Below are 21889 nucleotides of genomic sequence, written 5' to 3'. Positions count from 1 at the left end.
TCGATTCTTCCGTTGGACGCTGATGTAACTTGGCACATTCTGCAAACCTGAGTAAGGAAGGAATCACAGTGAGATGAAAATATTTACAGATATTTAGACCAAGGGTACTACAAAGCCTCCCTCCTCTAGAATTTCAGTTGTTTCTCCTTCTAGATGGACCCATCATTGTCTGCAATAATGTTTCTGTTCTGTTTTATTCTACTCCCAGTATAAAGTACTTTAAAGTATTGTAACAAAAGCTGATCCCACAGCCAGGTACCAACTTAATTCCTTCGCATATTTTGTTTCCTGGGATGTCCCTTCTGTGTCAGGCTTATGATTCTTCTTCACTGTATTAAGAGCACCAAAAGAAAACCAAACGAAAACCAAACGAGAGTTGTTAATGCTTGGAACTCATTACCTGACTCCATAGTCTCTACTCAAAATCCCAAAATCTTCAACCAAAAACTGTCTACTATTGACCTCACCCCATTCCTGAGAGGATTATAAGGGGCGTGCATAAGAGCACAAAAGTGCCTACCGTTCCTGTCCTATTGTTCCCTTCATCATATCAAATTGATATAGTTGATGCATATTTTTTTTACATATATGTATATATTTTCTTCAAAATATGTTGTTTTATCTATGACAATTGTTTGTGTATACTGTTGTGACAAAATGAAATAAAAAAAAAGAGTGAACACGTGTAAAAGTGGTCTCTGCAGCTGATCTGAAAAGGTTAAAGTTAATGCATGATGTTGTATTTTTCCTCAACCACAAGATGTCATCCTCTTCTCAAGTAAGGTATTCAAGTGGAGTAAACAATGTGGAACTTTATGGTGGATGTAAGAGCAGACCTCAGTACCTTCAGTGAGTAGAGAAGACCAGACAGAACTGGGTTGGGGGGAGTTAAGAATCTCATCAGTTTGGAGTTGTTGTGATGTTCTAAGTCCAATCCCTCTCGAATTCTGTTGACCCTTATCTGGCGCCAAATTAACTGTTGAACTTTAGTTGTCCAGATTCTTGTTTATAGGCTTGAATAAATCTTCTATGCTGCAACCTTAAAAGGGTCCTGATCTTTTGCACCTGAAGAGATGGTCTTCTTCGTCCTTCTTTAATACGTTCTGCAGTGTAACACCACCTCCCCTGTAAGACATCAGGTTGGAGAAAGCTAGCTTATTATGTTTTAGCAAGATTAATGATGATGTTTGCACAACAGATTTAATCTAGTTACTAAGTTCATCTCTTTTCTGAGTTTGTCCCAAACACCAAATCATAAATTTCAGTATGTCTGACTCCTTAGGTCAGGGGTCTGCAAACTTGGCTCTTTTAAGACTTGTGGACTTCAACTCCCAGAGTTCCTCAGTCAGCTTTGCTGGCTGAGGAATTCTGGGAGTTGAAGTCCACAAGTCTTAAAGGAGCCAAGTTTGCAGACCCTTGTTTTAGGTCAAATACAAAAAAAAACCAACAACACCAATTCATGGAACAAACCCTCCTTGATCTCATTCTGCAACTGGAGTTAATTACATTTGTTTTTCCCCCCAGATAAAATAAACCAGTTTAGCTGGGTTGCAGGAAAAAAAGGAATCCTTTTATGTCGTGTTTAAAGTCTTAAAAGTGCCAAGTTTGCAGACCCCGGCCTTAGGTTTAATAAATGGGAAGGTGGATCCTCAAGTATCCATAACAGCAGTAATATACGTTGCTTGAACTAAAATGCACTAAAACAGAGATGGTAATTTTGTGGTTCACACACGCATTTTGAATCCTGCCTTTCTGTTCCTTTAGCTTGGTCTTTATCCTTCTTCCACTGAATAAATGAAAATTGGCCCAGATGTGAATTGAAGTAAGCCCACCGCACACAATTTGTACACAGGCAACTGTGTGTTTGTTTTATTTTTTCTAATCAATCGAGTTTCCGGTGACACCGCAACCTTTTGAAAGAAAAATGAGAAATATTACTGCCAAATATGCAATTTCCTGCAGTAAACAAAGCTAGCTCTCTATTTTTTTGAGATGCTGCAAAACAGCCATCAGACAACAGGACTTTTTTTTTCAAAAAGCTCTAGAGCAAGGGTCTCCAACTTTGGCAACTTTAAGCCTGGCGGACTTCAACTCCCAGAAGTCCACAGCCAGCCAGAAGTCCGCCAGGCTTAAAGTTGCCAAGGTTGGAGACCCCTGCCCTATAGCCTAAAGCAACTGTGCTAGGAATGATGACAATTGTAGTCCCAGGACATCAGATGAGCATTATATTGCAAAACTCCATTTAGATTTCAATATTAGATTCCTGTAATCTTCGCAGCAAAGCCACAAGCTAGGTAAAGTGAAGGAATAATAGCTGGACTAAGGATACACAACTGAGCATCATGAGTTAATAAAAAATTGGACACAGGTCTCCCCTGGCTTTTGTTCCATTAGGACCTCTGCCTGTTCTTTATTCGCACTGGCAAGGTTCACACATTGTTCTCTTTGCTTTTGAGTGTTGTGTGAACCCAGCTGTCTATTTACGGCAGTGGGGTTCATACAACCCTCAAAGGCAAAGTGAACAATGGCTCACAGCATCAGATACAGAGGAAGACCAGTCAACTCTGCTATTCAGAGGAAAACATGGTTAAGTAAATCAGGCTCAGATAGTTACACGTCTGAATGCAGCTAAAGAGTCTTAAAGCTTGCTCAGTCACCCAGCAATTCAAAGAAAGGTCAGCAGTTTGAATCCCTAGTACAGGTCTCCTGTGTAAGCAGGGGGTTGGGCTAGATGACCTCCAAGGTCCCTTCCAACCCTGTTACTGTTAATTAAACTCCCTGACTCTTGTGCACCCATTACAGTTCCCCTTGGCTTGTTCTCTGATTTCCTGCCAATGGATCTGCTCTTTATCTTGTCCTTTTTGAAAGGCTGCCAAATTGGATTTGCAAGAAAACTGAAGATTAAAAGCAAGCTGGAGCCCCATTTTCCTTTTTTACACACACCATACACACAGAGAGAGAGAGAGAGAGGGAGGGAGAGAGAGGGAGGGATGGAGGGAGGGAGAGGGGGGGCACATAGTCTCAGGCCAGAGCAAGTCTTTCTCTACTGCAGAGCTTGGAGGGAGGGAAGCAAGTGGTCTTCTGTGCACGGCACCACTGCCATTCACACCCAGAGAGCCTTCGGGGCTGTTGCTCCTACTTTGTGTGAACTGCTCTTGTCTTCTACAGCAAAGGAGACCTGGATCGGGGCAGGCGGCCCCTCTGATCACTTTAGCGGATGTGCTCCTTTAGCCCAGAACTCCTCCCGAGTCTGGAAGGGACTAAGATCAGTTGCTATTGCTTTGATATCTTCTTATTCACATTCCAGCAGCTTGGCTGGAGAATCAGGGGAAAAAAATTGCCTGCCAATGTAAAAGCCAAACGTCTCCAGCCTTGGAAGGCATTCAGAAAAAGCAGCATTTGTCTCTCACGTTTCCCACCGTCCCATTTTGCATGTTCTTTTTTTTTTCTGAGCTGCAGGACTGGGATTCCAAACCTGGTTAAAACCTGCTTTAGGACCTTAAAGGGTGATTCAGAAACCATGGTTTACTAAACAGGACGGTGTTTAGTAAACAACTTGCTAAATCAAAGCGAATGACTATGTAATGGCTCCACAGAATGACTATGGGCAGATAACACACTCAGATAGAATATGGTTGGGGCTGCCAAGCATTGGGATAGCTAAACATCAGGGGTGGGATTCAAGTAATTTAACAACCGATTCTCTGCCCTGATGATTTCTTCCAACAACCAGTTTGCCAAACTGCTCAGAAAGTTAACAACCGGTTCTCCCGAAGTGGTGCGAACTGGCTGAATCCCACCACTGTTAAACATGGTTTAGAATCACTTTGGTGTGGTGGTTAAGGCATCAGCTAGAGTTCTAGTCCCGCTTAGGCATGAAGCCAGCTGGGTGACTTTGAGGCAATCCCTCTCTCAAAGTTCTAGAAAGGAGGCAATGACAAATGGAGGAGGAGGAGGAGGAAACAACCATAGTTGGTTGTAGAGAGTGTGGTGGCACGTCAATTACTCCAGTACCTGGATGAACCTGTCTATCTAGACCCGTCAATTACCCCAGTACCTGGATGAAACTGTCTATCTAGACCCGTTCCAGTCCGGCTTTCAGCCCGGATACAGTACTGAGACGGCTTTGGTCGCGTTGGTTGATGATCTCTGGAGGACCAGGGATAGGGGTTATTCCTCTGCCTTGGTCCTATTAGACCTCTCAGTGGCTTTTGATACCATCGACCATGGTATCCTGCTGCACCGGTTGGAGGGATTGGGAGTGGGAGGCACCGTTATCGGTGGTTCTCCTCCTATCTCTCTGATCGGTCACAGACGGTGTTGATGGGAGGGCAGAGGTCGACGCCGAAGCACCTCACTTGTGGGGTGCCGCAGGGGTCGATTCTCTTGCCCCTCCTGTTCAACATCTATATGAAGCCGCTGGGTGAGATCATCAGTGGTTTCGGTGTGAGTTGCCAACTGTACACTGATGATACTCAGCTGTACTTTTCCACACCGGGCCACCCCAACTAAGCTGTCGAAGTGCTGTCCCGGTGCCTGGAGGCCGTACGGGTCTGGATGGGAAGAAACAGGCTCAAGCTCAATCCCTCTAAGACAGAGTGTGGATGCCAGCACCCCGGTACAGTCAGCTGCAATTGCGGCTGACTGTTGGGGGTGAGTCATTGGCCCCAATGGAAAGGGTGCGCAACTTGGGCATTCTCCTGGATGGATGGCTGTCCTTTGAAGACCATTTGACGGCCGTCTCCAGGAGAGCTTTTTATCAGGTTCGCCTGGTTCGCCAGTTGCGCCCCTTCCTGGACCGGGATGCCCTATGCACGGTCACTCATGCTCTCGTGACATCTCGCCTGGATTACTGCAATGCTCTCTACATGGGGCTTCCCTTGAGGAGCACCCGGAGGCTCCAGTTAGTCCAGAATGCGGCTGCGCGGATGATAGAGGGAGCCCCTCGTGGCTCCCATGTGACACCACTCCTGCGCAGACTGCACTGGCTGCCTGTGGCCTTCCGGGTGCACTTCAAGGTTTTGGTAACTATCTTCAAAGCGCTCCATGGCTTAGGGCCGGGCTACTTACGGGACTGTCTGCTGCCACCGATTGCCTCCCACCGACCCGTGCGCTCTCACAGGGAGGGACTCCTCAGGGTGCCGTCCGCCAGGCAGTGCCGACTGCGACACCCAGTGGAAGGGCCTTCTCTGTGGGGGCTCCCACCCTCTGGAATGAACTTCCTCCAGGACTCCGTCAACTTCCTGACCTTCAAACCTTCCGCCGCGAGCTTAAAACACATCTATTTATTTGTGCAGGACTGGACTAGAATTTTAATTTTAAATTTAATTTTAATGGGGTTTTATCATTTTAATTGTAATTTTAAATTTTGGCCTATTTAAATAAGTTTTTTAATTAATGTTTTATCTTGTATTATATTTGTATTTTTATTGGGCTGTAAACCGCCCTGAGTCCTTCAGGAGATAGGGCGGTATAAAAATTTGATTAAATAAAATAAATAAAATAATAAATAAATAAATAAATAATAGTGATTTACTTAACAACCATGGCAAAAAATAAAATTAGGCATAATTTACTTAACCACCTTACTTAGCAGTGGAAATTCTAGTCACAGTTCTGGTCATAAGTCAAGGACTACCTGTATGCGGATCCAGTCCAGGGGTGAAATTCAGCAGGTTCTGGAGAACCGGTAGTGGAAATTTTGAGCAGTTTGGAGAACCGGCAAATACCACCTCTGGCTGGCCCCAGAGTGGGGACGGAATGTGGATTTTGCAGTATCCTTCCCCTGGAGTGGGGTGGGAATGGAGATTTTGCAGTATCTTTCCCCTGTCACGCCCACCAAGCCACACCATGTCCACCAAGCAACACCCACAGAACCGGTAGTAAAAAAAATTGGATTTCACCACTGATCCAGTCCCACCCTTCTTGGGACAATGGCAAACTGAGCTGCTGTTTTAATTGCCAGCAATAATTGCCAGCAATAAAGGCTGGCAATTAGATAAGGGGTTCTATCCTTAGAGCAGCCTTCTCTAACCAAATGCCCTCAAAACACATTGAATTTCATCCTCTATTGCCCATTGATGTCCTCTGGTCTGAGCGGAGATTTTGCCTGCATGTATGGAAGCTGCTCAATTGAATAAGTTTATAGCAGACTCTCCCATAAACTAGCCATCTGCTTTCAAAAAAAGAATGGCTGGCCAGCCAATCCAACAATGTGTTCATTATTAAAGAAAAAATAATCAGCCTGATTGAATCAGATGAACAAAATGTTCCATCATGCTAGAGGCTAGGAGAAGCAGTATGGGGTTTTGGAAATTAACTCGAAGCACTTCTCCAAAGAATGGTCTGTTATTTTGTTCTTGTGGTTATTTCTATAGTTCAACTGAAATTGCCCTTGATCTTCCCTCTTGCTGGTTAGTTTAACCTCCCCTTAAGATGGATGAAGAAAGTTACTTCTCTGCTATTGTCACCGGCAACATTCAACATCCAGGAGCAGAGTATACACTTGCTCCCTGCCCTCCATTACATATCATACAACTGATGGAGGACAAGCTAGTGGCTTTCCAGGATCTTCTGAACCACACAGAGAGCAGAAGACAGCTAGATACGTTTCCAAGAGTAAAACATAAGCTTAAAATGAGTTGTTGTATAAGTCAAGCATTAAATAAGAACACGACTCCTGTCAAGTTTTATTATGGAGTAAAAACAGCTGCAGGAAGTAGTAATTTAAGGAGCTGTTTTTGGAGTGGAAGTCAGAACGTTACATTTTCTTTCAGATAAAAGGGTAAACCCATCTTTTTAAACATGCAGTGAAAGTAATATATTTTCCCTTTGATTTCTCAAATGCATACATCTGATTTTAAAAGTCTTGCAGTAAATATTTGATCCAAAAATCATTTGCAATGCAAGTATATTGATCACAATATGGAAGCCTTCCCAGATGTTGTGCCTTCCAGATGTGGCATCCGGAGAACATGAATTAGGGAAGGCTGCCATGTGTGGGGTCGTGGGTTGGTTGTTCATTGAGGATCAATGAACCAGCGTGTAACACTGATTTTGGAGTTATGAAGAATCTGTAAAACTCAGTTGTATTCTTAAATGCAATTGCCAAATGGATAAGTAAACACTATCTCCTTTGCAAATAAAATTCTCCTAAAACTTGATGAAGATTTTAAAGCACTCTTGCAATGGTCCAAACCCTTTTAAAAGCATTGCATTTTTAAAATTATTTGGGGGGAGGGGCTGGTATCTGGCTGCCAGCAATAAAATGCAACTATGACAGGACTTCCGCTGGTAACGCAGGCTTCGTGGACGTTCCTTTGGGATCGTCTGCCCTGGGTTTCGTCAAACCGTCCCTGACAGCGTAAATGGGCTGTCAAACGGTTTGGAATTCTCTCCCCCGGGAGAAGGGGGAGGGAAGAGTGGTCAGGTTTGGGTAGAGCTCCCCGGGAGCCCCTGGAATTTAACCAGGGGATCGAAGGATGAGAGCTCCCCTTTAGCCTGACAAAGCTCCGTGCCCAGGGTGCTTCTGTTTATACAGAACGAGAAGCCGCGACCATCTCTGTGCCAAGATTTATTTTTAAAGAGAACTCAACACAGACAGAACAAAGTAGGAGGACTAGCAAGGATTTGCAAGTAATAAATCTTAACTTCAGCTCTTAAATAGCTTTCCTTTGAACTAACTTTCAACTTGAGTGGATTTAAAATGGTGTTTGCAATATACAAAAGAAAGTGAAACTATAAAAGGACAAAGGAAGAGAAGAACATAACACGCTACTTTTTAAATGGAATGAATAAGAACTGTTAATGATTTTTTTTTTAACCTTTTTCTTTATCACAATGTTTAAGAAGAAGAGTTTATTGAATTTTTTTTTCTCTTTTTGGTAGATTTTACAGTTTAAGAATGGCTCTTAAGCAAACAGAACTAACTACTAAAATCTTGGAAACTTCTTCACTTCAAATATGGAATTATTTTTTTTTATAGGAACTTTTGGAGGCTTATCTTTTCTTAATAAGTTTTTAAACAAGAGATTTTTACACCAATATATTAAAGATTGGAAATTCTTTATTGTTAGATGTTAAGCTGATTGGTGAGCAGATGGTGGAAAATGTGTAAGATAGAAGACAAGGGGAAGGAGAATGCTTAAGATGTGATTTTGATAGGTTTTTTTTTTAATATATATATATAGGGTTTAATTTTTACAACTGACTTATTTTGGATATAAGGTGTTACTATTTGATATATGTGAGGTATAAAGGAATGGGAAGATGGAATATTGTTTAACTTTTGGAGGACAGATAGAAAAATTTATGGATGTAATGTTGGTATTTGGTTAAATAGAATTTAATTGTTATAATTGATATATTTTGGATATAAGTTATAATTTTAATAATGTTATTTGACAGATGTAAGGTAAATTGAAGAAATATTAATATTAGCAATGTTATTTGATTTATGTAAGTGATATTAAAGATATGAGAAGATAGAATATTGTTTATTTTTGGAGATTGGATAAAAATTTAAGAATTTAAGCTGGAAATATGAATTATATTTGGGAGATTGTTTAAGGAAGAAAGGTATATTATAAAAGAATTTCTGATGAATACTGGAAGATGGAATATCGTCTTGGTCTTGATCGATGAAGATTGGATATTAAAAACTATAAGATTCTGAAGACTTCAGGAGTGGAATGGATTGATATATATTTGGTGTTAATTGATGAAGATTGGATATTAAAAACTATGTATTTTACTGATGAACTGGAAATATTAATGTAATTGGAAGATTCTGAAGATTTTAGGAGTGGAATGGACTGATATATAATGGACTGGAAGAAGAATGTACTTTTTTGTTTTTGGAAGGGGAGTTAAGGTCTTAGAGAGAGGAGTGACTATGGATTATGACTTATGTTGTATTTTAATTTATGATTGTTAATCTTATACCCTGTACTTTGTTCTGGGAAGTCTCGGGGTGGGAGGGGAGGGAGGGAAGGGGAGAGGGGAGATGAAGGATCAATGTAAAGGAATGATTGAAGATATGTAATTAAGAAATAGAAATAATTTGAAATGAAATCGGGCTGCTCAGCTGCCATTTCAGAAGGAATGGAAAGGAGAGGAGAGAGTGAAGGAAGAAAGTAGGTAGGAAAGAGAGAGTAGAAAAGGGGGTAAGGTGAGGAAGAAGAAAGGGGAAAGAGAGAGGGTTAGAAAGGGTGGAAGAGAAGAGTAGGGAAGGAGGAGAGGATGTAGAAAAGCGAAGGAGAGGAAGGATGAAGAAAGTAGAAGAAAGTAGAGAAGGGAGGAGGAAAGGTTTGTTAAGGAAGGAAGTGGTAGCTGGGCAGGTCCGAATAAGTAACAAATGAAAGTTAATGACTAATGTTGAATAAGAGACTGTATATTGAATAGGTTGTTGGAAAATGGAAATAAAACTTTTTTACTAAAAAAATATATGCAACTATGACAGTCTATTTTTAATTTTAAGACATGTTTCCCATTTCCAATTTTATTGTGGCAGCAATAAAATGTATATACAGCGTTATGTACCATTTTTATTTTGAGAGAAGTTTTGCATTACAAACCCCCAAGTTCCAGAATTTCAGCTCCCCCCCCCAAAACTGCTTACCACAATATATGAAGCAAATGTATGTTGTATAGAAATTAGCTTGCTCTATGATCAAAAAGCTCTTGAATCGTAGATCTTGATGATAGGGTATCACAAACCCTAGTCCTTTAGTTAAACCAGCTTCTGTTTGAAAAGTTGTTCAGTCCAAATTCTCTTGCCATGTTTAATGAGTACATGACGTATGCATTGCAACATCAGTGTGCAAATGTTGCAGCTAGGCAATTCATATCAGGTCCACAATAACCTCAAAATGCCTAGCAAAGATACAATTCACGCCTTCACTGTCTTCCCTGCCGTGATAATTGCATTTCTACTTAACATATAACAATTGGTTCTGCTTTTCCATCCATAACACATATCCATAGCATCTGCCCTTTTAACAGATTAATGTTTTAGATTTCTTATCTCACTTTTCCTCAAGCCAATATACTCTCCTGTTTTTTCCCCCAACCACTGCTCTAGTCTAGGAGGTGGGTTGGGTTGGGTTGAACTGAGCGAGAACAGCAAATCATCCCATAAACTCCCACTCTGCTCCCATTTCTTCTTCCTCTTTGTGATGGTCGTTGTTGCACATTTTCCACTTATAGAAACAGTAGGAAAGTAGCCACACCCTGAGTCACGGCTTTAAGGCAGCAATGCAAGGAAATGTATTTGGACCAAACTGCAGAAAGTAAGGAAGTGAGACTCGGGATTTCATTATGACCTCTTCCTCTCCTTCATATTTTGAGCATTGAATGAAAGTTCTTTGTTAAAAAAATTCTGATGTCAAAGCACTTCTCTATTGTTGCTAAGAAAACTAGAATACTTCTCAACCTTGACAATTTTAAAATGTGTGGACTTCAATTCCCAGAATCCCCCAGTCAGAAGCCAGGGAAATTCTGGGAATTGAAGTCCACACATCTTAAGTTTGTCAAGGTTTAGAAGCACTGCACTAGGAACTGGATTCAATTCAATTTTATAGACCAGGGGTCTCCAACCTTGGTCCCTATAAGACTTGTGGACTTCAACTGCCAGCCAGCAAAGCTGGTTGAGGAACTCTGGGATTTAAAGTCCACAAGTCTTAAAGGGACCAAGGTTGGAGACCCCTGTTATAGACCATTCTGCAACAGTTCCTGGCTGCGTTTTAGCATGTTTCCTCATCACTCATCCAGAAATTTAGAGATGGTAGCTCTTGGAAATGCCACAGAGTTCATTGGGTTTGTTTGTGGCTTCTTAGCAGAGTTCATAAAGCATGGTTTACAAACCACAGTAGCTGGATTTGCACAACGTACTAAACCACCAACAGTCAAACTACATTTTGACTTAGTGCAATGTGTGAATCCAGAGTGTCAACTATTGCTGTGTATAGGTAATGTCTAGGTCAACTTATTTTTCTCCTCAGATAGTACAACAATCTGATACTTGTGCAAAGGATAGTAATCTGATCCAATGCTATCAATTCTCATCAGAGTGAAAGAGAGTTTAACTATCTCAGGATAAAAGATTAGTTGCTGTCCTGAAGTTGATGAATACAGATTCCAGAATTCCTCATCATGGACCTTCTTGATTAGACTTCTTGGGAGTTGAAGAGGCCAACTTTCAAACTATATGTCCTACTCGTAGGCATGTAACACCAAAAGACTGATAATACATTTTTGTACTTGCAAATCAAGGACGAAGGGGACAAGTTGGCACAGATACATTGAGTCAGACGGAATGTTTTTCTGTTCCTCCACCCATCATTTGTCCCTTGTAAGCACTAGATGGGGGTACAGCCAGCAAAGATCACCTGAAAATCAAGGAAGGACATGTGGGAGCAAGAGAAGGAGCAGGATGAAAAGCTGTCCCCCCCCCACCAATCTTCTAATACTTTGCAAAGTGCTTCAGAAACCCAATTCATCTCATTTGTGGTCTGGGATGGTGGATTCAATGCCCTCTAATCAGTACATTATTTCTGCATGGCTTCTTTTCTCCCAGTTCTTTATTCCTGTATGTTTGCTTGCTTGCTTTTTTAAATCCTTTGAACTAAGAATAATAATCTATTCGGAGAATTGGAGGGAGGGAGGGAGGGAGGGAGAGAGGGAGGGAGGGAGGGAGGAAGGAAGGAAGGAAGGAAGGAAGGAAGGAAGGAAGGAAGCTTTGAATTCTAGGAAATCTATCTAGAAGGAAAGGATTTGTTTTTATTTCCCTTTTATGCTTCCCAATCCAGAGGAATGTTGGAAAGAAATTTCCTAAAGCAACTTGGGACTCAGTCTGATCACACTTGGAAAAGAGAACAGCTTTGCTACACAGAGAAATGCTGGCAAACATAAGACCAATTTTGAAAATAGGCTGAATTTGGCTGAGAGCTTTGAAATACACACATACACACCATTTCCCCAATGGATCCTCTGGGAGACAAAGCTGGGCAATGGTTGGAAAGGTAGCGGCCTCCTCCCTCCCAAGCACATGACCCAGAGCGGAGCATGTGTAATCCACTTAATGCTTCCCAATGTGCATTTATACATAAACACAAAGAGACGCATCATGAGAATAAACAGTCCACCTTTTCTGGTAGCTCTGATAAAGGGTGAAAAAAATCCCATAATCCCAAAAGCTTTAACCAAAAACTTTCTACTATTGACCTTACCCCATTCCTAAGAAGACCATAAGGGGCGTGCATAAGAGCACAAACGTGCCTACCGTTCCTGTCCTATTGTTTTTCTTTTTCTTCTTCTTCTTATATATATATATGCTAATACCTCCTAATATTCCCTCATATATATGTTTATATACTATATAATCTTTTTGTGTGATGCTTATATATATTGTTGTGACAGATAAAATAAATAAATAAATAAATTGCAGAATGCAGAATTTTCATCAAGCTCTACCTCCTAACTTGTATAAAAGTTCTCGTAGGCAAAAAAAACAAAATGCACAGGTACCGTATATTTGATACCTTGCTCAATAGTAGTAACTGTGAGAGGGATCTTGGAGTCCTAGTGGATAATCATTTAGATATGAGCCAGCAGTGTGCAGCAGCTGCTAAAAAAGCCAACACAGTTCTGGGTTGCATAAACAGAGGGATAGAATCAAGATCACGTGAAGTGTTAGTGCCACTTTATAATGCCTTGGTAAGGCCACACTTGGAATATTGCATCCAGTTTTGGTTGCCACGATGTAAAAAAGATGTTGAGACTAGAAAGAGTGCAGAGAAGAGCAACAAAGATGATTAGGGGAATGGAGGCTAAAACATATGAAGAACAGTTGCAGGAACTGGGTATGTCTAGTTTAATAAAAAGAAGGACTAGGGGAGACATGATAGCAGTGTTCCAATATCTCAGGGGCTGTCACAGAGAAGTGGGAGTCGGGCTGTTCTCCAAAGCACCTGAGGGTAGAACAAGAAGCAATGGGTGGAAACTAATCAAGGAAAGAAGCAACTTAGAACTAAGGATAAATTTCCTGACAGTGAGAACAATTAATAAGTGGAACGACTTGCCTGCAGAAGTTGTGAATGCTCCAACACTGGAAATTGTTAAGAAAATGTTGGGTAACCATCTGACTGAGATGGTGTAGGGTTTCCTGCCTGGGCAGGGGGTTGGACTAGAAGGCCTCCAAGGTCCCTTCCAACTCTGTTGTTATATTATTATATAATTTGTTTTTTCCTCCAAAGGGTAGGAAAATGTTGATCACTACAGAGAGCAGCACCAGCACCTTAATGAAATGTATGCACAGACCTCCCGTGCTGAACTACCCAGAACTCCATGTCAGGGAGGCTCTCCTGGGAGAAGTAATTGGGAGCATATCTTTGTTTCCAAGCAGCTTTGCTGGCCAATTATCCCCGATGAGCAGCTGCTGATGCTGATTAGGAGCTGAAACAGAACGGTTAAGTATTTTCCATGGAGAATGAGGGAGCTGCATGGACAGTTACTAGTAGATGTGAATGTTCATCTGGATAGAAATCTAGAGTAAGATTGTTTTGTGCGTCTGTGTGTTCTGTGAGAGTCCTAGTTTAATTTATAAAGTTCTAAAGCGATCTGGATGGTTCCCAGCCTGATGATGTTCAGGAAACTTTATTTTCCCAGGCACTAGAGCAGGACAAAGTTTGAGTTCCAGTTGGATGGTCTTTCTTTGGCTTTATGTCACTTCTAGGACTGCTCAGGGTTCTTCTTTGAGTTTACTTTCGGTGTCAGCCCCCCAGAGTTATTGGGAGTTGTGTGGCCTATAAATTGTACATAGGAAAAGATTGATTTATGAGTTTTGTTTAGCAGAAAAGCCTGAAAATGCAGCACAGCTGGATTTGGCTATTATGAGAAAACAGAAGACAAGTTAGAACTGAAGAAACTTCTTGGAATCTTCAAGGAAAAAATAAAATCCAATTGCTTTTGAAAAAGGACTTTTGGGAGAAGGCAAATTAGTTTTTATAAGATGCAAATGAAAATATACCAGTAAATGATTCTCCAAAGGGAAAAGCTATTAGTCTTTCAAAATAAACTCTTGCATTTCAAACTTTACAACTCAGCAGAATGGCCTATTGTCCAATTTGCCATGATTATTCATGGAATGAATGAATGAACTGATGAAGCTAGCCGTTTCAGGGTCCTGTGAATCCATTCAGGCTTACTAACATTTTAGAATAGAGTTGAGGAACGTATTTGTTTGTTTCAGTGAGTTCTGGCCATGACAAAGCAACTTCTCTGACCTGTTGACTTCCAGATGGGTATGATTATAGCTCTGATTCTCTTCAGCATCACTAATTAGATGTGCTAGATGTTGCATCCAACACATCTGGAAGGCTGGGTTAAGGCAAATCTTCCAAAGTAAATAGCAATTCTGAAAAAATCAATAAGGAAAAGTTACTTCAGACAGTCTAAGAGGAAGGTAATTTTATTTATTTATTTATTTATTTATTTATTTATTTATTTATTTATTTATTTATTTATTTATTTATTTATTTATTTATTTATTTATTTAATTTATATACCGCCCTTCTCCCGAAGGACTCAGGGCGGTTTACAGCCAGATAAAAACACAATTGCACAAAAATTAAAACAAGTTTAAAAATCTGATTCAAATTAAGGCCGAAACAAAATTTTAAAACTATAATAAAACCATAATAACCCCTATTAAAATTACTTTAAGCCAGCCCTGCGTGGAAAAACAAAAAAGTCTTCAGCTCGCGACCGGGAGGTCCGGAGGTCAGGGAGTTGTCGTATCCCTGGAGGCAGCTCATTCCAGAGGGCAGGAGCCCCCACAGAGAAGGCTCTCCCCCTGGGGGTCGCCAGTCGACATTGTTTGACTGACGGCACCCTGAGGAGACCCTCCCTATGTGAGCGCACAGGTCGATGGGAGGCTATTGGTGGCAGCAGGCGGTCCCGTAAATACCCCGGTCCTATGCCATGGAGCGCTTTAAAGGTGATAACCAACACCTTGAATTGCACTCGGAAGACCACCGGAAGCCAGTGCAGCTTGCGCAGGAGAGGTGTTATATGGGAGCCTCGAGTTGCTCCCTCTATTACCCGTGCAGCCACATTCTGGACCAGCTGGAGCCTCCAGGTGCTCTTCAAGGGAAGCCCCATGTAGAGAGCATTACAGTAGTCTATGATGTTGGAGGATTGTAATGGAAGCAGCAGGTGGGATTCTCCTGCACATGAGTGATGTTAAGATTTGAGGGTCAGGGCTAAGGTTAGGGTGCCCATTCCAGATTTTCAAATTGATAAAATACCAGCTGCTTCTGGGAATATCTGAAGGTCCAGCATTGAGCAGAAAATTGAGGGTCATCTGATCCAAATATGAATGGTGTACAACTCCAAGGGCAAAAGATTCTTAACATGTTTGAGTTCCCTGTTAGAGAAGATTGGGATTGCTCCAGAATCCTCTCTATATTTGGATCTCAGTTCCCTGAGTAAATCATTTGCTTCATCTTTCTTTGATTTTCACCTCTGGATTCTTCCTGTTTCATAATCTGTTTACATAATGTGTTGACTAAAGAGTTATGTTGCTCTTGGAAGCTTTGCCTGCACTCCTTCATGAAAAACACAACAATCCCCATCTGATCCTTTATTAGGCCTCCTTATGGAGCACACAAGTTTTGGATGGCCTTTGCATTCCTGATCACAAACTGAGCTTTGCAAACAAAAGGGGCACACCAGCGTGATCTGAGAGGGACTTGCTTTCAACTCCTCAAGGGAAATCTGGGTAGCTTCCAAGACTCATTGCCAATGATTGATCTGGTCCCCCTTCATTGCTTCTTATTACTCCCTATAGTGCCGAAAGAGGAATTTAAATGTAAGTGCCCACATTGTCCCTGTCTATTGCTCTAGAGCAGAGTAGGAAATTAAATGGGTGGATAGATTTAGCCTGCCAAATGGGCCGGCAGTCACAAGAGTTACTCCCATCTCCACCCATCGAATACCTGACCTCGAGTCCCTTAAGTTCATGCCAACCTTCATTCTATATCATGTGTGACAGATCAGTGCTTTTTATCTTGTTTAAACTATCCACTTAATGTCCCTAAGACCATTCACATCCTAAGAGAGACTTCCATTGAGCAGATGAATCTACTAAGATCCTACCAAATGGCACAGGGTCATGATGATATGTCCACAGCCACTTTGAGCAACTGGAATAATATAATAAAAAACTTATGTTGTTTTGTAATTTGCAAGCAACTTTGGCAACTAAATTTGGCTCCAGCATACCCCAGATTCTGAGCATTGACATTCCCATCAATGGCTCTTATCAAGCCAAATCAGTTATTTTCCAAAGCTTACACAATACCGAAGCACAAAAGCTCATAAGGCTCCTAAAATCTCTTGGGTTCAATTCCAATATCTCCAACTCTTGGCTTATGACTCGTCTATCCTTTACAACTAATATTTATCTCTCATAAGGGGTTTTGTATGCATTATTCTCCTAAATCTCAGACAGTTTCTACTGTTGTACCCAAAGATGACATTCTGATGAACACAAGGTATGGGTTTTTTTCCCCTTCGCTCTATGCACTGGATAAAATGGGAAATTATAGCAGTCAGCCAGCACAAGGTGGTGCTATTTCCTTCTAAAGCCTATAAAAAGGGCTCCAGCAGCCCCCCCCTTTCTCTACCTGTTGAGCTACAGTACCTAGGTTTTCCAGCCACCTCAAGAATATTCAGGTGAGGAAGATTGGAACAAAACTTTGAATTAAAGCTCAATGTATGAATTGCACTGGTGAAAAATTTAAAACTATGGCTTGCTGGTCTCTCCTCCACATCATAATAATATTTTGAGAACCATTTGATAAAAGAAAACTGCTTAGCAGGCGGTGGGGGTGGGGGGTATCTGTCCTGATGTGATGGAAGAAAGGAAAACTTTGGCACAAGAAACCTGACTGCTGATCCTCTTTGAATTGTCTGTATGCAGGCAAGCCTGATACCTACAACCTGCTTTTAATTTCTGAAAATGTGGGTCCTGGTTGTCATCGCTATATGGAAAACATCAGAAATATATAGAATGGATGACATCTTTGGGCTGCGCCTTCCAGGAGCAGATGTTCAGTTTTGTATTTTGCTTCAGGATCTTCTAAGGAAAAGAAGCCTGAGGTCCCCAATCTGATCAGAGCAAGATTTCCTTTCTGCATAATTCCTCTGGGCTCTTGATATGCATGTTCAAGCAACGCACCAGGGGCTGGATTTGCACAGCTTGCTAGGTTAGGTAATGTGTGTTGCAGGAACCCAGGGGTTTAGATTAATTCAGTAAACATGCGTGGGTTGTAGTTTCATAGGCACGGGTTAGATTTGTGCAACACATCCAGTCCTTATTCCTTTTACCTGGAGACATCAGAAAGTAGACTGAGATCTTCAGATTCTCTTCCACAGCCAATGTCCAAGCCTTGATCAGCTGAGTCCTGCAGGCACTCCCAAAAAATACAAGATAAAATAGCAAGACCCCATATGTAGAATGGGAATGGGAATCGCATAGCCTAGCCTAGCCTAGCCTAGCCTAGCCAGAAGGGACCTTGGAGGTCTTCTAGTCCAACCCCCTGCTCAGGTAGGAAACTCTGGCCTATGTCATTTCAAGTAAGAGTGTATGGATTGCCTTCCCCTCCTCACTTGTATTCAATTCCTTGTAGCAAAAGGTTACTCTGGAACAGTGGTGGGATTCAAGTAATTTAACAACTGGTTCTCTGCCCTAATGATTTCTTCCAACAACCAGTTTGCCAGACTGCTCAGTAAGGGGTGTGCATAAGTGCACAAAAGTGCCTACTGTTCCTGTCCTATTGTTTCCTTTCAATATATGTTCTTGTATATAATGTTGTGACACAAAAAAAAAAGTTAACAACCAGTTCTCCTGAAGTGGTGCGAACTGGCTGAATCCCATCACTGCTCTGGAATCACCAAAATTTTGATGACTCTTTTGCATGCCAGGAAAGTTTAAGGCATCTATGTGTTGCCTTGTTTCTCCTTAACAAAACTATTTTATCAATGAGATCATCAAACAAAGCTCAAAATTATTTAGGTTCATTTCCTTGTGAGTTTGGAGGATATGCTTGGACTGAAATATCCTCTTTGCTTCTAATCAAAGCCAGAACTATTCATCATTAGCCCAGCTAATATTAGTAATCAACCCACTGCCAGCCTCAGAGAAGACTTCCTGTTAACTCCTTGCTGGCCAACAATTTTGAATATTAAACATCTAACAATAACTTATGCTTTTTCCAAAGCAGGGATGAAATGCTCCCGGTTCGGACTGGATCGGCCGATCTGGTAGCGATGGCGGCGGGTGGTTCGGAGAACTGGTAGCAAAAATCCTCCCTCCCCCATGCCCATCCAATCGCCCACTTGCCCGCTTGCCGCTTCTTTCTGGCTCGCTTGCTTTTCCCACCCGAATGTAAAAAATGCTTTTAAAAGGTAAAAAAAAGCTCTGATAATCACAGCTGAGCCGCGCAATTATCACAGCCTTTTTTTGCTTTTAAAAGCATTTTTTACAACCTATTGGGCCGAATAGGTTGTAAAATAATGCTTTAAAAAAAGTTTTTAAAAAGGCTCCGACGATCGCGTGCCACAGCTGATCACCGTCCCTCCGTGTGCTGTTCTACTTACCTTTCTTCCCATGCCTCCTTTTGGTGTGCATTGTACGTGCGTGCATGCGCACTTCGCATTTGGTGCATAGTGTGCACTGTGCATGCACATGTGCAGCACAAGTTTGGCGCGCAGAGCGCATGCGCAGCCACCAAACTGGTAGTAAACCGCTTCAGATTTCACCACTGCTCCAAAGTTGCTTTTTCCGAAAGGCAGCTGGACTTTCTTGATCTTTTCTTTGTAAACATTTCACTTCTCATCCAAGATGTTTCTTCACTTCTAGAGTGAACTTCACATCCAAGCAGCCCTCCAGATGTTTTAGAACTACAGATTCCAGAATACTATGCTGTTTGAGAGATCTCCAGCTTGGGAAATACTATCCTGGGAAATAATAGGGCTACATGTCAATATATCTCTTTTAACTATATTGGACTTGCTTAACTTTAAACTTAAACTTTAAAACATTTGCTAGACCAATTCTAGGATACAGCTCGCCTGTTTGGAACCCTCACCACATCTCTGACATCAATACAATTGAACATGTCCAGAAATATTTTACAAGAAGAGTTCTCCATTCCTCTGAAAACAATAAAATACCCTATCCCACCAGACTTGAAATCCTAGGCTTAGAAAACTTGGAACTCCGTCGCCTTCGACAAGACCTAAGCTTAACTCACAGAATCATCTATTGTAATGTCCTTCCTGTTAAAGACTACTTCAGCTTTAATTGCAATAATACTAGAGCAACTAATAGATTTAAACTTAATGTCAACGCTTTAATCTAGATTGCAGAAAATATGACTTCTGTAACAGAATCATCAGTGCTTGGAATACTTTACCTGACTCTGTGGTCTCTTCCCATAATCCTAAAAGTTTTATCCAAAAACTTTCTACTATTGACCTCACCCCATTCCTAAGAGGACCATAAGGGGCGTGCATAAGCGCACAAACATGCCCACCATTCCTGTCCTATTGTCTTTTTTTTGTTTTTTTTTCTTCTTCCTATATATATGCTTATACCTCTTATATTTACTCATATATGTGTTTATATACTATATAATCTTTTGTATGATACCTACATATATTGTTATGACAAAATAAAATAAATAAATAAAATAAAATAACTAACTCAACAAATACAGAGGAGAGTCTATCCCAGCCTATCCCATTTTCTGGACTCTTCCAGTTCAAACCTTCTGCAGATTGACATCTCATCTACATCAATATGGGGATCATGCTAAGGATGGGGTATCTATAGAAAATAGAGTCATATTTCATGAGCACTGAGTAAACATCTTTCCATTGTGATGTTGCCCTGGAATTCACTGAGCAGGTTGTAGGAGCGCTTTCATTCAGAGCCAAGACTATCTGTTGTGTGGGACAGCTTCATTTAGTCCTTTTTTTAAATCAAAACACCGAGGAACAATTTTTTTCATCCAGAAATGATCATATATTGGACCTGTGTTGTGAAAAGATTAATGGGCAAGCCCTTTGGCATGGTGGAGGGAAATAGGAGATGGGGAAGACAATGGCTAGAATAGATGGATGGGATCAAAGAGATTATGAAATGTCCTTGGAAGAGCTACAGGTTCTATTGAAATAAAATTTTCAACATTTTCCATGAACCGAACCCTACTCAATGGCAGCTAATTTTTAGCTAGAGACAGCAGATTAGAGTATCTAGCTAGCTAGCTAGCTAATCTATCTATCCATCCATTCATCCATCCTCCATGCTTTCTGATTTGCAGTTTAAAAGGAAATATCCCAATAGAAGAAGGTAGGGAAGGGGACAAAACTCAGCCAAATGGAATGGAGATGAAACTCAGATGACTGAGTAACTATTCCTTCTGTTCTCGATAAGGAAATTGTTTTCAAAGACTTCTCTGAGGAAAATCCCCCAATTCAGCTGTTAATATAGAATAGAATAGAATTTTATTGGCCAAGTGTGATTGGACACACAAGGAATTTGTCTTGGTGCATATGCTCTCAGTGTACATAAAAGAAAAGATACGTTCATCAAGGTACAACATTTACAACACAATTGATGGTCAATATATCAATATAAATCATAAGGATTGCCAGCAACAAGTTATAGTCATACAGTCATAAGTGGAAAGAGATTGGTGATGGGAACTATGAGACGATTAATAGTAGTGCAGATTCAGTAAATAGTTTGACAGTGTTGATGGAATTATTTGTTTAGCAGAGTGATGGCCTTCGGGAAAAAACTGTTCTTGTGTCTAGTTGTTCTGGTGTGCAGTGCTCTATAGCGTCGTTTTGAGGGTAGGAGTTGAAACAGTTTATGTCCAGGATGCGAGGGGTCTGTAAATATTTTCACGGCCCTCTTCTTGATTCGTGCAGTATACAGGTCCTCAATGGAAGGCAGGTTGGTAGCAATTATTTTTTCTGCAGTTCTAATTATCCTCTGAATTATCAATTATCAATTGCTTGCTGCTTCTCTTCATCACCTAATTGTGCATTTCAAACAAGGATGCTCCTTTGACTGTATGACTTCATGGATATGTCAGTTTTGGCCTATTAAAAACATGCTTCAGCCACAGCATAACTCTAAGAGGAAAATTAGTCCATTCATGGCTATTCACAGAACTGGCTATATGTTGGCTATCCTGCCACAAAGCAATTTGAGTTGACTATCTGAGAGGATTATCATGAAAAGAAACTGAATCATTGCTATTTAGTTTATGATTGTTGGTTTTACTATGAGAGAATGAGAAAGTGAGAGAATTAAGAGAGTTTCTGCCTAAGGGTTTAACATTAAGATTTAAGCTTAATGTGAACCGCTCCAATCTTGATTGCAGAAAATATGACTTCAGTAACAGAGTTGTTAATGCTTGGAATACACTACCTGACTCTATGGTCTCTTCCCAAAATCCCCAAAGCTTCAACCAAAAACTGTCTACTATTGACCTCACCCCATTCCAAAGAGGTCTGTAAAGGGCGTGCATGAGAGCACAAGAGTGCCTACCTTCCTGTCCTATTGTTTCCTTTTGTTATATCCAATTAATATAGTTATTATATACTCATACTTATATATATGCTTATATATTGTATAGTTATTTCATGCTTACGCTTATATACTGTGTGACAAAATAAATAAATAAATAAATAAAAGGTGGTAAAATATTTTATTGATTTTAGAGCTGTGGTGACACAGTGGTTATAATACAGTATTGCAAGCTAATTCTGCTGACTGCTGACTGCCAACTATTTGGCAGTTCGATTCTCATCG

The sequence above is a fragment of the Ahaetulla prasina genome, chromosome 9 (genome assembly GCF_028640845.1).
Source record: "Ahaetulla prasina isolate Xishuangbanna chromosome 9, ASM2864084v1, whole genome shotgun sequence".
Lineage (NCBI taxonomy): Eukaryota > Metazoa > Chordata > Lepidosauria > Squamata > Colubridae > Ahaetulla > Ahaetulla prasina.
Note: the sequence above shows the minus strand (reverse complement) of the source record.